Source organism: Antechinus flavipes, chromosome 6 (assembly GCF_016432865.1).
Source record: "Antechinus flavipes isolate AdamAnt ecotype Samford, QLD, Australia chromosome 6, AdamAnt_v2, whole genome shotgun sequence".
Lineage (NCBI taxonomy): Eukaryota > Metazoa > Chordata > Mammalia > Dasyuromorphia > Dasyuridae > Antechinus > Antechinus flavipes.
The window spans coordinates 190139151-190156130 of record NC_067403.1 but is presented as its reverse complement, the minus strand read 5'-3'; the positions used below and the strand labels follow the sequence as shown (position 1 = coordinate 190156130).

The following is a 16980-nucleotide window of genomic DNA, read 5'->3' as shown; positions in this document are numbered from 1 at the left end:
GCCCCCACCTCCTTTCCTTTGCTCTCCATCTCCCACCTCCCTCTCCTCCTGCTTTCTGCCTTCCCTTCCCACTCCTGTCCCTCTCAAACATCCCCCCATCCCACCCCTCCCGCCCCGGCAGCCGCCAGCTCCTCCTTCTTCTTTCTCTCTCCTCCTCCTCTGAGGCCTGGCCAGCCCAGAGGCTCCCGGCACTCCCGCCCCCTCCCCTCCCCTTCCCTCCTCCCCATTGTTGCGGCGGCTGGGTCCTAGGAAATCGGAATCGCTGGGGTTCCGCTCGCTACCTGCGGAAAGGGCGCGGGGCTGCTGAGGTAAGCGCTCTGGACTCCCTCTCCTGCCCAGCACAGCCAGCCTCCCAGTCGGGTGGGTTCACTCCACCGGGTTCGCCTCTGGTCCCTGTCCTGACGGCTCCCGCTGGGGAACACCCCGCTCCTCGGACTCGAACAGTTTGCCTTAACCGGGACAGGGTGTGTGGATGTGGATGTGGATGTGGGTGCGTGTGCGTGTGCGTTGTACGGTGTGCGCGCGCGCTCCGGGGCGCGAGCTGGGGAGCTGGCTTCAGAGAGACCCGGGGTTGCCCCCCCTTTTTTTTTTAATAGCAAAAAAGAAAAAAAGAAGGGCAAAAAAGAACTTGCTCCTGAGAGCCGGGTTTGCCTTAAGGCCTCCAGCAAAGTGTCATTAACTGGAAGTTCCCGGTAAACCGGACAACCGGAAAACAAAGGAGGAGGAAGGGCGTTTAAAAAGGTCTTTCTTTCTCTCTCCACCGACGCCCCCTACCCGGGTATCTCCCAGCCCTCTCCGGTGTCCCGAAGCTGCACATGGAAAAATCTGGGAAGATGACATGACTATCCGTCAAGCAACGGATGGGCAGTTTCTGCCCTCATGGTGGAGTGCATGCGTGTGCGTCTATGTCAACGTGTGTATGTGTGTGTGTGTGCGCGCGTGTGTGTGTTGGGGGCGGGGAAGGTGGACTTCGCCGACCCGCTGGCCCTAGGAGGGGGTTGGACCTCCCTCAGTAAAGGCCTCTTGTCTTCTGACCATCGGTGCTCTGCCTGTGGTCCCTACCACAGAGAGCGAGCGCCGGCCTGGGAAGCTGGAGATGAGGGTTCCAGTGAGTCTGTACCATTCATAGTTCTCGATTGGGCAAGTTCTTTCCCTTCCCCTCACTAGGAACCTCAGTTTATTCCTCTGCAGCGTTAAGGGGATTGAACTCAAAGGGTTTGCTTGTTCCTTTCCTGGGGTCTGAACTGAGAGCCGGCTGGCAGGGCGAAAGCAGCGAGCGGACCTGCACCGTTCCTCTCTGCTCTGTTCCCGAAGACAGCCCCCCTGGCTTCGTACATTTCCTGTTTAATGCCGAGCTTTGGACTGGAGAGCCGAGCGCTATTGGTAGGGCTAGAGCCCCTTGGCTCCGACGTATTTTGATTTCTTCCGTTAGATTTAAAGGGGGTGGGGAAGATAACCCGCCCCAACCAGTATCCACTTTTAATTTTGAAAGGCCATTTCCCTCCTCCCCCACCCTAGTGGAGCTAAAACTTTCTAACCAGTCGGGCTTTTGGAAACTATATATTGTATTTGTTTGAGCCTCAAGCCTAAGGCAGACGGAGCCATGCAAGCCGAATTTACTGAACTCGGAGGTGTTGGCAGGAGAACCTAACGGCACCTGATAGGCTGTCCCGTTTTGTACACTTTTGAGATCTTTTGAGGAATTGATAGTTCATCAGGAGTCATTCATTCAATCAATTTTTTAACAAATGAAATATACCAAAGTCACTGTTAAACACTGGGGGAGGTAGGGTTTGAAGCTAGAAGTGGGACAGGGGATGGAAAGATGAGTCAGAAAGCTTGGGTTTGAATTTTAGCTCCACTACTTAATACTTTATGACTGGATGAGCTATTTCCTTTCTCAGGGACCCAGTTTCTTCGAGTTTAACATGGCTTTTGTGTTGAATGATCTCCAGGCTTCCTTTTTCTATAACTGACAGGTTTGTGCTCTCCGAGTGTTTACAGTCTAATAAGGAAAACTGGTCTGGGAATCATTGGCTTATAAACCAGATTAGTACGGCCAGAGCACTGGGAGATTCCGAAGAGAGAGCACTTGTACTAGCTGGGAGGACTATTTTGGAAAGCTTCTGGGAAAGGTGGTTGTTTTGGAGGGTGGGCCTTGAAAGAAAGGCTGAGATTTCATTGGATAAAGATTGGGGATGAGGGCTGGGTGGAAGGAAGATTGGCATATATTAAGAATTTAAAGTGCCTAACCTAATTTTCCAGATGCTGTGGGAGCTATAAAGATAAAGCTCAGTTCCTGCCTTCCGCAAGCTTACAATCACCCTAAAGGGAGAGGGGAGGGGAAGAGGGACTGGGAGAAAAGATAAGACCTACTGTCTGTGTAGACTGGTCATAGATAAGAAGATAAACACTTTTCCTTTCCTAAGGAGGTTGAAGACCTGGTTTTGTTGAGATGGGTTTAGTGATCTCCTTTAGAGGCTGTTACATTAGGTGGAGATTGAGGATGTGGGAGGGAGAAGATTTTATTTACTTTTGAACAGCGTCTTAAACTTTTTCTACTCATGACTCCTTTTTGCCTGAGAAATTTTTACATGATCTGGGATTTATAGGTATATAAATAAAATAGGTGTATAGATCAAGCATTTAGTGGTACTAAATCATAGTTTCTCGATCCTCTCCCCCAGATTCCTTAGGGGTCTCCAGCGATAATTTAAGAAGCTGGACTGTAGACAATAAGGAGAGCAAGTTTAGCGGGGTGGCAAGGTGACTACCAGATTTTTGGGGGGTAAAGTAGGCCAGTTTGGTTGGAGCATAGGTAGTTGGAGCAAATGATGTGTTTATTTTTGCAGACCTGGGTGTAGAGAGTCTCTTGTTAAGGAATGCAGATGCAGTTTGGAGTCTTAGAGCGTTGCCAAGGGGAACTGAGAGGTTGAGTAATGTGCAGGGGTCACTCTTCAGCTACATGTCAGAGATTGGAGTTAAACACCAAGTCTCTACTATTACACATTAGTCCTTCGATCTGATTTTGAATAATGAAAAAGAATACTGGAAAGGTAGATTGAAGGCAGATTGTACGACATGAATGTGAATATCAGGCTAAGGAATTTGGACTTTAATTTGGTGGGCTGTGGCAAGCCTGTGAATGTTTGATTAGTGAAGTCATGTCAGATCTGTACTTTAGAGACACTTATCTAGCTGTGTAGTAGGTGGGACTGGATTGGAGAAGAGACTAGAGGCGGCGTATCACTTGGACTTTTCCATCCAATAATTAGTGAGGTTTTGAACTAGCAGGGTGGTTTAGGAGATGGATAGTAGAACAGATGTGAGATGTTTTCTGAGTGGAGTTTGTAGGATTTGGTGACAGTGTGGGGAGGAAGACAAGGAAGACTGAAAAGAAAGATTCAGGTTTCAAAGTCTAGGTGACTGGGGGAATAGAGGTTCCAGTAACAGAAATGAGGGAAGCCAGTTTAGAGTGCGAGAATGCGTTCTGATTTTTGGACATGGTGAGTTTAAGGTTCTGGTAAGAAGGCCAGTTGCATATAACCAATAGGCAATTAGAAACAGGGAAATTTCAGCTAGAGGTTCAAGTTGGAAATGCATAATTGAGAGTAATTTTACTACTGACTTAACTGGAGAAACAGTTATTGAGTGTTAACTGTGTGTACAGCTCAAGACTAGGTGCTGGGAGATTGAAAGGAGGGAGAGGTGAGTGGAGGGAGAACAAAGGAAGTAGAAAACAGGGTCCTTACATGAAAGGAATGCTAATGGGGGGAGGAGGAGAGACAATGGATGGATTTCTCTAGTTGAATCAGTTGTACAAACCTTATGAAGAAATTCAAGACTATTTAACATGTAAATATAAGCTGTGGGCCAGGACTAAGAATAAAGGAATATTTGGAGAGGCTAATCAGGGAAGGTATACTTTATACACTTGTCAAAATTTAGAGCTGTATCTATATAGCCTTGGAGACCACCTAGACAACCTGGTCATAACATTTTGTGTCACAGGACCTAATTTCAAAACTGACATTTGTTGCTCACTGTATTATTTATTTGTCTTTAGGAAAGTTAATTCCCTTTCTTGATCATTTTTCTTCTGTAAAATATAGTCATTTTCCTGTAATATTTTTTGTTGATCTACCAATCCTTTTGTAAATATAACCTCTACATTTTTCAAAGGAGGAAACTGAATCCCTGAGATATTTGCTTTTCTTGGTCCTCCATTTTCTCCACTGTAAATACGGTCAGTTTTATGTGATAATTTTCATGGATCAATCCTTTTATAAATATAAGCTTCACATTTTTTAAAGGAGGAAACTGAATCCCTGAGAAGATGATTGATTTGGCCAAGGTCACGTAGGTTGCAGAGATAGATTTAAACTGTCTTTAAACTCAGAACGGGGCTTCTTTCTGTTTAAATTCCCTACCTCTTACGAAGACAAATATCTGTTTCTAAAAGGAAGAAGTCTTCATCACAGAACTCCAGAAGCACCTACTTTAATCTTGAAAAGTGATTTCCCTTACAAATTCTGACCAGTGGTCTAGCTAGATGGCACAGTAGATAGAGCATCTGCAACATGTGCATTTTGTGCATAATATATAAATATAAGAATATTGAAGGAGAAGAATCAGGAAAAAACGTCATGTAAAATATGATACAATTCTAGGCTGTTGCCCATTTTATGTCAAGGTCGTGGATAAAAGTTTGGACTTATGCTTTTCAATTTAACTTTGTTAAATATTAAGTTCACATCCGGCCTCTTGACTTAACAGTTCCTAGCTTATATGATTGTGGGCAAGTCACTTAATCCCAGTTGCCTAACCAAAAAATAAAAATGATTTGAACATCCAGTTTTTTTTTTTTCTTTTCTTTGGAAGACCTCCACTGAGGGGGAACCCGTTATCAACTGAGGCTGTCTATTATCCTATGGGATAGTTCCAAGTTAATACATGTTTTATCTTTATATCAAGCTTATTATTTTTTTTTTTTGGTAACTTTCTGTAACTTGAGATTCTTTGAGACCAGCTGTAAGAAGCTGAATCCTTGTTGTTTATGGCAATCCTTTATGTGAAAACAACTCTCATGTCTCCTCAGTTTTTTTCTCACTGGAATAAACATCCCAAGTTCATCCTCATCCTTTGACTTGAGATTCTTCAGTATTATGGTTGCCTTTCTTTAGACTTTCTCCAGATTATCAATGTTCTTCCTAAAATGAGGCACTTAGAATTTAACACAATACTGTAATCATGATGTGTCGAAGGGTAGCGTTATAAAGGGGCTGTCTGTTACTTCTTTAAAACCAGAATCTATTCCTATATTACTATACAGCCTTTGAATTTGTTTATTTGTCTGCTGTAGAATATTTTGGATTTGTATTGAGGTTTCAGGTCGCTAGAAGCCTTAGACACTTTTTCAGAGAAATTAATTTGTAAAAAATCTAAGTGCAAGACTTTGTATCTTGGTACCTCTAAAATTATCTTATTGGCTTCTTAAAGTCAGTGTTCTGGCTTGGCAAGAATTTTTTTGGATTCTGATTCTGTCAGCCAGTGATCATTGTCCATCTACCTCTAAGTTAAATGCAAATTTGAAAAGCAAATAGTCCAAACTCTTATCCATGAGCTTGACATAAAATGGGCAACAGCCCAGAATTGTGTCACATTTTACATGAAATGTTTCCTGATTCTTCTCCCTCTATATGCTTATATTTATTTTGCATTTATATTCTATAAATAAATTCTTGTTGATTGAATTAAACATACATCCCTGGCACACTTCTCTAAGATAGCATTTTTTAGTCTTAGTGGCAGCTGCTGGCCAGTGGATGGAGTACTGAATTTAGAATCAGAAAACCTGAAATCCAGCCTCAGACTCTTACTAGCTGTGTGACCCTGGACAAGTCATTTAAATGCTGCCTTAATTCACCGGAGAAGGAAATGACACATCCTTACAGTATCCTTGCCAAGAAAACCTCATGGACAGTAATGACATTCTATGGTCAGTGGGGTCATGACTGAAAAACAACATTTAGTCTTAAATCATTAGAAAAACGGGAGTGCAAAATAGGAGCCAGGGGGAATTCGTACTCAGCATTAGGAAATTTGAAATTTAATAATGGGAAAGTATTTAAAAATCACAGTTATTAGTAGAGTAAGGACTAGAACTCGAAAGATTAGCCTAGGTAATGTAGAAAGAGACTTCTACATGATTTAAATTAGCTGATTATAAATTAGATCTTAGCACTCAGTTTAGATTTTTCACTTAGATTTAGGCACTCAGTTAACATTTCTCCAATTTCTTGTTTCTAAGGAGTAGGTTAATTTTAAACATGGGTGACTATTTGGATCTGTATCCTAGAACAGGTAGGGATCATAGGAGGTCCTATTTTTTGCTCAGCATGAACTTCACCAAGCAAGGCTGTATTTTATCAAATGAGGTAGCTTTTTCTCAAATAGGATTTTGGCCCAGATCTTTTAGTCAGAAGTGTTCCATGGGTCTCCCTAGTGTCACTTGAGTGCTGCCAGTGATGAGCCTGATTATGTCCCAGGCTCTAAAATACACTACTTTGAGAATTTTGCAAGCTAGTGGAATTTTGGGAAGTGCTTTTGGAGGTATCCTGTTTATGGAGGGTTTGTTTCTGATTGGATGTAAATGAAATGTAATGTAAATGAAAACCAGATAATTTGTAATGAATATTCATTTATACTAGAAGTACACCTTTCCTCTCTTAGGTTTTTCTAATCTATAGTTTAATATTTATCTGTCTATCTATCAAAGAAGTATAACCCTTTTATTTTTAGAAGCATAGAACATGTCAGTTTGGGAGAAAGTTGTTACATGGTACTGTTAGCTTCATAAGAATAAAATAAAATTTGTGCACTTAAAGTAAGAAGATAGGCTCAGTAAGGAGACCCATTTCCAGGGTACTTAATTCTCTTGAAACCCAAAAGCTAGTTCAGACCAGCCATCAGATTTTCACTCCCAGGCAATGTGGTAAGTAATACACAATAGGCTTTGTGTGATTGAGTCAAAATGTATAAATGATATTATTGTGAAATGTCTCTTTTTTGGGGGAGGGCTATTAATTGAATGGTATGAATTTTCTTAAAGCCAATCATACTGTGTATAAGGAAGAGAGTTTTTTTCCTGTTATCGTTAACTATTTTAGTGGCAATAAGGATTAAACATTCATGAGAGAAAAGCCCCCAGTTCAGGCACATAATGGTGAATAATGCTTCTGAATTTTGATTCTGAGTTAAATCTCTACAGGTTGGATTACAGATAATGAATGTTAGAGCTGAAAAGATAAACACAAGATCATTTAGAGTCTAATCCCTTTATTTTAAAGATCCTGTCAGTCAACAACCATGTAGTGTTATTTTTATGTGCCAGGCACTGTGTTAAGCACTAGAGATAAAAAAGAAGGCAAAAATGGGAAAGTAATGCAGATAATAAGCAGAATTAGGTTTTGAACTAGGTCTTCTATCTTTAAATCTAGAGTTCTTTCTAATATACTGCTCAGTTTTTTGAGCGGAAGCCAGGTGCTTTTTTCTACCATACCACTGTAACCATGTTCCATAAATCTTAGTGAGAGAACTTTGCCAATAGCTGTCTGTGCATTTCTGAGATTCTCACAGGGGTGGATTGTGTTGTATAGGGAGCTGTATTACATGTTGGAAATCCAGTTGGATATGTAAAGGTACCATTATGGTTTTATAAAATTGTCCCTTGAAATGGCTCTGGGAGAGAATCCTTTACTGTTGGGGAGATAGAGTTCCTTTGATTTTTCAGCTGTACCACATTTGAAAAGGAAGTGTGGAGGTGGGGCCCCATGGAAGGGGGATTTTGGTGGGAGGAGATGCAGATCTCCCACTTTGTCTATATGATATCTCCTTCACATTACAGGAAAGGATGCTTTATAATTGTCCAGATTGTGTCTAGGGCAGAAAATTTGGAATAAAATTTATTCATTCTGGTACTTCATTATTTCCTGATTTAATGTTAGGTCATACTATTTAAAGATGATTAAAAATCATAGGGTCACAGGTCTAGATTCAAAGGAATCTCAAAGTTATATAGACAGCCCTCTCATTTTGCATAGAAGGAGACAGAGGCTTAAAGGGGTTGGGGGTGGGAAAGGGATCTTCCCAAGGTTATATAAGAGGCAGAGCCACTATTTAAATCTAGGTTCCCCCTCCCAAGAAAAAAAGTTAGAACTTTTTTTTTTTTTATTGAAAGAGACCTTTTAAATAATTGTAGTCATTTCAGTCACTTTGTCATGTTCTCCAAACCCTTTTTTGCAACTAAAAAGATGTACATTTAAGGAAAACAAAACCCATTTGGTATGTATTCCTCATTCTGCCCCATGAACCCCTTACCCACTTTGCACTTTTAATGCTCTCCTTTCCCTTTCCCACTTCTCTGATGAAAAATGATCAGTCTCCTTTACCATCTGATCTTGGAATTGGTAGCTGCGTTGATCAGATTTCCCACTATTTTCCAATGTTGTTTATATTATTCTAGCCGTTGTATAAATTATTTTCCTGGTTTTGCTTGATCTATATCAGTTTTTATGTCTTCTCAAATTAAAAAAAAAGAAACACTTCATATTTATTCTTTCTACTCTGTTGCATTCTTGTCCCACAATTTGCCCAGTAGGTGATGAGCATCCTCTTTACTTAAACTTTTTGTTAGCACAAAAAGTGCCTTTATATATATATTCATATATAAGGGGCCCTTCCCTTGTTTCTGACCTCACTGGGGGTGCGCGCCCAGAACTCTTTCTTTCATCATATTTCCTCTTTGGGGACCTGGTCCATAGGTTTGATACTGTGGCCAGCATTCTGATGGCTTGCTTTGACTTGAAGGAATGCTTTTTGCTGTAACAGTGGGGACTACTAGAACAGAAATAAGAACAGCGGTGAATGTTACAGGGTAGCAAATTTTACTTTGTTGCAAGGAAAAATCTCCCCTGTAGAGATGATTCTTTCTTGCTCAGCTGTTAGTTGAGCTAGATGACTTCTACTAGGCTCTGGATATACTGTGAAAATTGTTCAGACAATTAGCAACCACCAGAAATAGGATAGGCTGTCTCTGGAGAGAGTGAGCTATCCCTTAAGGGCTTTCAAGCAGATTGAAAGATCTCTGGTTAGATTCCTGTTGAAGAGATTCCAGTTCATGTAATGGTGGAGCAAATGATCTCTACTTAGGTAGAGATATGCAATAGATAAATAGATAAGATAGACTGATGGATTTATCTGGTGCTAGCCAATTTCCTTAGTACTGGTGATTTTTCCAATCCTTAGGGAGCTTACATTCCAATGAGGGAAGATAGCACATAAAAAAGGAATTGGAAGTGGGGAAAGGAAGAATAAGGGAAATTGGTAAGTGAGGAAGATTCTGGAGGGAATATCTAGGTGTGGATGAGTTGAAGCATAAATGGGGGGTCTTATTCTGCAGGAGGGAGTCACATATTAGGAAAAGAGAACTTAGAGGTTTCTCCAGTATGTCAAGGCATCCTGGGAGAAGGGAAAAATCTAGAGAGAGAGAAAGAGAGCGTCTAAGTATGAGATTCTGCCTACTCAGATTTAGTGATTTTAAAAGTAGGTGGAATGGAAAATGTCCATTACATCCAGAAAGAGAATTATGGAGACTGAATGAGGATCAAAGCCTATTATTTTCATCTTTTTGTTTGTTTCCTTTCTCTTGTTTTTGTTTTCCATTTTGGTCTTATTTTTCTCACACAATGTGACAAATAGGGAAATATATTTAAAAGGTTGGCATTTTAACCTATTTAATCTATTTTTAACCCATTTCAGATTTTTTAATCTATATCAGATTGCTTGCTGTTTTGGTGAGGGGGTAAAGGAAGGAAGGAGAAAAATTCAAAACACAAAGTTTCATAAACATAAATGTTAAAAACTATCTTTACATGTATTTGGGAAAATACAATATTGTTGAAAAAAAAAAGTAGGATCGTAGAATCTCAGATTTGCAAAGGCCCCCAGAGATTATTTAATTAACCCTACCTGAATTACAATCCCATCTGTAATCAGCCTGTCCGGTTATTAACAATTGTTTTTTTTTTTTTTTTTTTTTTTTTTGGTACCTCCAATAAGCCACCTGACCTTTACCCAGTCACTCTATTTAGGGTTGTATGGCCCTTATAATAGATGAGTGACATTTTAGCCATTTTGGGGGAGAAAAAAAACCCAACCCACTGTTCTTATTAATGACCTTTTCAAAGCAGACTATATCTGGCATATTAAGTTTAGTATTTAACAACCTCTTCAAATATTTATTGACCTGAGGGGACTTTTTATACTAAAAAGATTTTTTTGATATTTTTATTTTTAACTGATTATTGTCAAGTCTGATGTCTATAGGATTGGGAGATATAATTAAATCAGAAGGGATCTTAGAAATCAAACCTGAAGCCCCCCAGTAAGGCAAATGGCATGGCCAAAGTTACCCAGACCTAGAACATAGAAGAACTCTGACTGTATCAGAAGTTAATTCAGTTTGACAAATATGCATTAAATAACCATTATTCCCCTCAGGAAACTTAAACTCTAGTAAGGGGATAGCAGTGAAGCAATACTTCTGTCTGTAGTAGAAAGGACACTAGATGTGGTGTTAAAAATTTTAGTTGAAAATCATGGTGCTCTCATTTATTAGGAGCCTGACAGTGGGCAATTCATTTTCCAACTCCTCTTTCCTGATCCATAAAATGAGGAGCTAGACGAGACCATCTATCTCTAAAGCTTATTCTAGTTCTAACATTCTTAATTAAATTTTTTCCCAATTAACAAGCATTTATTTTCTCTTCCCACCCAGAAAGACAAAAGAAAAGATCATTGTAATACAGTTATGAAAAATAAAAAATCAAAACAAAAAAAACAAACAATTTGGTCTTTAGGAGGATACCAGAGAAATGTTGGAGCTGTAAGTACCTTAGGAATTATCTAGTTTGAGTCACTCATTCTTTTTTTTTTTTTTTTTTTTTAGTTGGGGAAACTAATGTCCTGTTTGGGAATTAATTCTAGTCTACTACAGGGTCAGAAATAAAACTTGGTCTCCAGACTCCCATTTCAGTTCTCTTTATGTTGGATTGTAAAATATAAAGTATAACTAAGTTTTTATTTTTAAAGGAAGGACACTGGAAATTTTAAAGTTGACATTTGTGGCTGGTTGTGATTACTTAGTTGAATAGAAATCAGTTACATAATGCTCCTATATTAGGATAGCTTCAATGACTTTGAAGCTATTCTTTGAGAAATAGATTGTCCTGCTAAGCTTTTTGAATACTTAATAGAGGAGGGTTCCCTTTTCAGACTTTTGCCAACAAGAGCATTAATTTTATTACCTCTCTTAGAAATGTAGTCATAGGAGCAACTAGGGGGCGCAGTGGATAGAGCACCAACCCTGAAGTCAGGAGGACCTGAGTGCAAATTTGACCTCAGACACTTAACATTTCCTAGTTGTGTGGCCCTGGGCAAGTCACTTTACCCCAGTTGCCTCAGAGGAAAAAAATGTACTCATGGAATTCATTTCAGTTTGCCAAATATTTATTTAACTTCTGTGATATTCAAAGTACCTCAGGAGAGGTACAATGGATAGAGATGGGACTTGGGAGTTAGTAAGGCTTGGGATTCAAGTCCAAGGCTTGTGTGATCCTGGGGAAGCTATTGGACCTCCCAGTGGCTCTAACAACTGTTCTAAGGCAAGAACTTGTAGAATGGTTCCTTATATACATTAATAGAAAATAATTTCCTTCTTAGAGGTACCACCACATCAGTAAAAGCAGAAAGCTGGACAAAAAACAAAACAAATAAACAAAACAAACAGTTTTAGGACTCATGCACAATGAGTACTAGTGACAGCTTGTTATATATTTTGCCAATTTACAATCTAATGGGGAAGAATGTGCCCAGATCTGAGTATATAATGCAAGATAAAAAATGTGAGCAAAACAGATCTAACCAAGCTTGAAAAGAGAGACTTTGCTTTATCAGATGGAGGAATCAAGGAAGCACAGTGAGGAAGTGACATCTGAACTGGGTTTAACAAGAAAACTAGGATAAGGTGGAAGTGGTGTATAGGAGGCACCGAGAATGATTCCCACAAATACATGGAGGCAACAAAAATGGGAATGATGTGGAAAGGCCGGAAAGGGAGGGTAAAAATTGTTCAGGGCTTTAAAGGATAGACTGAGAACTGTTAGCATTCCCTAACCATTGATCAGAGAATTCTTCACTTTATGTGTATAGACCAGTTTACTTTTGGAAGAGGATACAGCTGAGAAAGCTCTTGCTCAAACCTTTTCTAGTGTTAAGTCATTTAAAGCCTGAAGCCACATCTTCTCAATGGACCTATTATATTAAGCTAAATTGCCAGTGTAAGAAGTGAATGCATCTTTTGCTTGAGAAAACAACTAGTCAGCAGCTCTTTTAATGGTTGCACATGCTTTCTATTAACTTTATTTGATACTGTTACTTAAAAGTTAATTGCTTTCCTTTTCTAAAAGCAGATAGCTTGAGATTGAAATGATGTTCTGCTTAGAATTTTAAAGAATTAAAACTTCCTCTTCTTAAAACAGAGATTGCCAATAATCAGTTAGGAGGAGGGAAATCCAAATTTTTGTTTGATGTTACTATGATCAAATAATACTTCTGTGTTTAATATTTTTTAATTCCTAGAATTTTTTTCCTCCCTTAATTAAGCAAATTGAAAGGGGCCTTTGTTATAGTTAGGATGGAGCTGGCCCTGTTAAACTCCATCTTTGAAAATCTGTCAGCTTCATTCTTTTCCAAATTCTTACTGCCATTTTTTCACCTGCTAAGCAAATTTCCTGTGGTATGATTCTTTTTACCTATATGGTGGGCATTCTTCTTCTTTTTTGAAATCCAGAATTTTTATTTCATTGAACTCCCATGTAGTCACTCTTCTTTGAATAGTAACTCTTGAGCAAACTACAGAATTGACTGGGGGAATTGACAGAAAATGAGCTTCTCTCATTTATAAAGTCAAGTCACTCTGTAGTTGAACCAGGTCTTCCTGATTCCAAAGATAGTTGAAATCTTCCTAATTGAGCTATAACATTGATGCCTCTTAGAAAAATTGAATTGATAAGTTTTATGTGAAAGGCTTTAACTGATAACCTCATCCATCAAAATGTTTCAACTGATAACCCAACCTATGATTCTGTAACCCTTTGATTCCAGTTGAACTGTATAATAACCAGTATGAGATAAGCACTATTATTTTCCTCATTTTACAGGTGAGGCAGGGAGAAGTTAAGTGACTTAATCTCAACATCACACAGCTAGAAAGTATGTGAAGCAAGATCCAGGTCTTCTCCCTCTCCAATATATTTATAGTCACTTGTCTTTTTATTTATGTCTACTTTATATTCTCTCTTTAAGATCACTAATCCATTGGTGTTTTGGTGTATATATAATGTGTTTTTGTTTTAGAAGCATCTTACAATTCCATTGGCTTTCTAAGTGCCTAGTTCAGTGCTATAAACACAGTGGCTGCTTAATAAACTATTCTGACAAACATTCATCTTCAAAGCCACTTAAAATACCTATTGGAAGTTTTTTTTAAAAAAAAATTCCCTCCTATATTGTGGTTAAGGCTGGGCTGTTATCTGAAAATCTTCAGCTGCCACAGAAACTGCTGTAACACGCATTGGATTTCAGCTCTATCCAAAGGCATATATGGTGGTTTTGAGACGAGACTAGTCCCTGCTGTACCTTATGATACTATGGGAGTAACTCATTGTTTCTCTACCCTGGGGGGGAATGGTAGCAGCTCTGAATTATTACTGGAATTTCAAGAAAGTCATGCAGATCTGAACACAATCTCTTTCCTTGCTCTGTTAACCTCCTTCCTTTGCTATTCTTTCTATTAGCTTTCTCTTTCTTGTTGCCACTGTATTTCCTTATCTCATTTTATCCCCTGAGGGTTTTTTATTTTTATACTCTTATTCTTCTTCTTATCTTATTATTCCCTTGTCCTTATACATATATGTTTACACACTTGCCTAATATATATATGTATATATATATCTCCAGAGAGAGAGAGAGAGAAAGAGAGAGAGAGAGAGAGATACACATATATATTTCACAAATAGCATTCATAGCATGGAACATCCATGCTATATCAATTAATTATTCCTTGCTCTGGTTATTTGAGAAAAAGAGGAAGATACCTACATGTTGGGTAAATTCCTCAGTTTACAATAGGACAGAGATTGCCTAGGTGGGCAAACGTTAATATATTTCAATTTACAGCATAAAAGGAATACCCACACTGAGTAGGTCATAGATCCTTTGATGTTTTGGTTTATATACTGTATTCCATTTAAGAAACATTTTACAATTTAAGCATTATCCTAAGCAAATTTGCATCTCCTTGCAAAATTGAGACCCTGCCTCTTTCCATTCATCTGTGATGCAAGTTGGATTGGATTTAAGTCGTCATCTTTACAAGGTGAAGGCATGATTCTCCTGTTTTAACAGCTCAATGAATTCATGGAGGAAGGTCAGATCGATGATTCATTACATAGAAATATGAAAAAAAGAATGATGTTATTACAAACTTTAAGGATTAGTGAAAAGGTTCACCAGCAGAATAAACCATCTATTTTTCTTTCCTTCTCATTAAAATTAAGCTTCCCTACTGAATTGGTTTGGTATGTCTTTCAGGAAAACTGAAAGGGTTCTTTTAGGTTCTCAAATATGCAGTATTTCGGCTAATTGTGTTATCAGAAACGGCTTAAATTTGCCATAATGGCTTTTTCATGGATTCATCTGGACTAGAAAATTGACCACTAATTCCCAAGAAAGGTGAGGAAGCCACAGACACAACCCAACTGTTTTCTTGGTTCTTTTCTAACTGGTCATTATAGGAGGAGAAATAAAGAAATGCCTTGTGTTCTAAAGAACCCACATGATGCTGCCATGCTCTTGCTATACCCTGGAGGTTTAAATGAGCTCAATGAATCAAATTGACTAAAGGGCAACTCACTTAACTTTTTCTCAGGTTAAAAAAAAATCTGTTTCACCACATCTTCCCCCTTTGGATACAGTGATGTTGTCCATTTTAACTAGCCATGGTGCTGACACACCCAGTGACTTTAGTCTTTCTTGTCCCTGTATTAGGGATATTAAAGATAATGCCATAGAGAGTAATTTTAAAAGATATGTATGTGTGTATATATAGATATAGAATGAACCTATTACCTAGAATTATAAAATAACGAATAATTTCACATATAGTATCTATCCAGTTTTTCAGTTTATCTTTTCATCCTAAATTTCTTTGATACTTCCTAACAAGAGATATTGGACAAGAAAGTTAGAATGGGCTTCTTGCTGAATTGGTGAATTTCCTTTCTGGGAAAGCCTTCAAGAGGTGTCTGGGTGGCCATTTATCCTGAATGGTATGGGAATGGGATTCATGATCATTTCTAAATAACTTTTAAACCCTAGAGTTTATGTGAGATAAATTGCAATTAATCTATGATTAGTTCTGATTTTACTCATTCTGTGACTTTGAGAGAGTCACTTTTCCTATGTAGTCCTTAGTTTCCTCCTTTGTAAAAAGGGAATTGGACAAGATGTTCTCAAAGGTCCTTACCAGATCTACAATATTGTAATATAAATGACAAGTTACATATTACTTAAAAAGAAATGAAAACATATTGGATGAAGGTTTCCAGGTGAAAACTTAAATATTTGAGTCATTAGGTAAACTAGGTCAAAGATAAATGTCTTTGAAATGAGAGGGTTGCATTTTTATTTGTTTTTGTTTTGGTACAAAGTGGAAAGAAACTTGGTTCTGGATTCAGAAGATCTGTGTGCAAATATCAACTTTGCAGATGACTCATATGAGCTTGGACAAATCATTTAATTTCCTCAGACCTTACTTTCCTCATCAGTCATAAGAAGGCATTGGATTTGATGTCCAATGAAGTTTGTTCTATCCTTAGATTGATTATCTGATGATATATATTTTAAAAAGCCCCAACAAAAATTCGACTTTCTTCTTGTTGACTGGGGAGCATGTATTTTATAACTTAGTACTGGGATATTCTTTTCCCTTTTTCCTGGGCCACTTCTTGATTATCCTTTCTTTGCTTTTCCTCTTTGGAACATTTCATTGTTTATTATTTCCATCATTGGGTGATCAAGGAAAGAGGAGAAGAAACTTAAACAAGCAGTGGATTCTGTTAATGGTTTCTTTCTCTGCTAAAAAGGTAGAATTTCCAAAAAGATTAGTCCACAGTCTAAGATGGAGTTTGGGAGTTATCTTTATATTTTAGTTATCCTTATTCCCTTGCCACTTTTTTTTTGTTTGTTTTTATTTTTTTTAATTATTTTTTTAATTTAAAATTTATTTTATTTAATAATAACTTTGTATTGACAGAATCCATGCCAGGGTAATTTTTTACAACATTATCCCTTGCACTCGCTTATGTTTCGATTTTTTTTCCCTCCCTCCCTTCACCCCCCCCCCCAAGATGGCAAGCAGTCCTATAAATGTTAAATATGTTGCAGTATATCCTAGATACAATACATATTTGCAGAACCGAACAGTTCTCCTGTTGCACAGGGAGATTCCCTTGCCACTTAAAGGAAACTGAGACCTGTTCATGTTCATACAAATTAAAGCTTTATGATTCTAGAATTAATGCTTTTCCACTCTGCCATGTGGTTTTTGCCTGAGTTAGTGAGGACTCCATAACAATATGAATGCCAATTTCTGTAGCACCTTAAGGTTGCACACAATTTTATAGCTCTGTCCTCTTTCAATGGAAATGATGTGGTTGACCAATAGACCTTCTCATTTCTCACTTGGACTTGACCTCCTTATTGTCTTCTTGTCTCCTACCCATCCCTCTCTAGGGCATTCCATGCAGGCTGTTAGATTCATTTTCTTAATTTATGACAGTGATACTTATACTTCTCCTT

The 16980-nt window shown here is 38.4% G+C and overlaps 1 protein-coding gene across 2 annotated transcripts in view; it reads left to right on the top strand.

Moving 5' to 3' along the window:
- The first annotated feature begins 218 nt into the window (after positions 1–218).
- AFAP1 (actin filament associated protein 1) overlaps positions 219–16980 on the top strand; it is a 233552-nt gene continuing 216790 nt past the window's right edge. For both annotated transcript variants that reach the window (XM_051965564.1, XM_051965563.1), the window contains exon 1: positions 219–308. The gene's annotated coding sequence lies outside the window, so the exon portion shown is untranslated. The remainder of the gene's footprint in view (positions 309–16980) is intronic.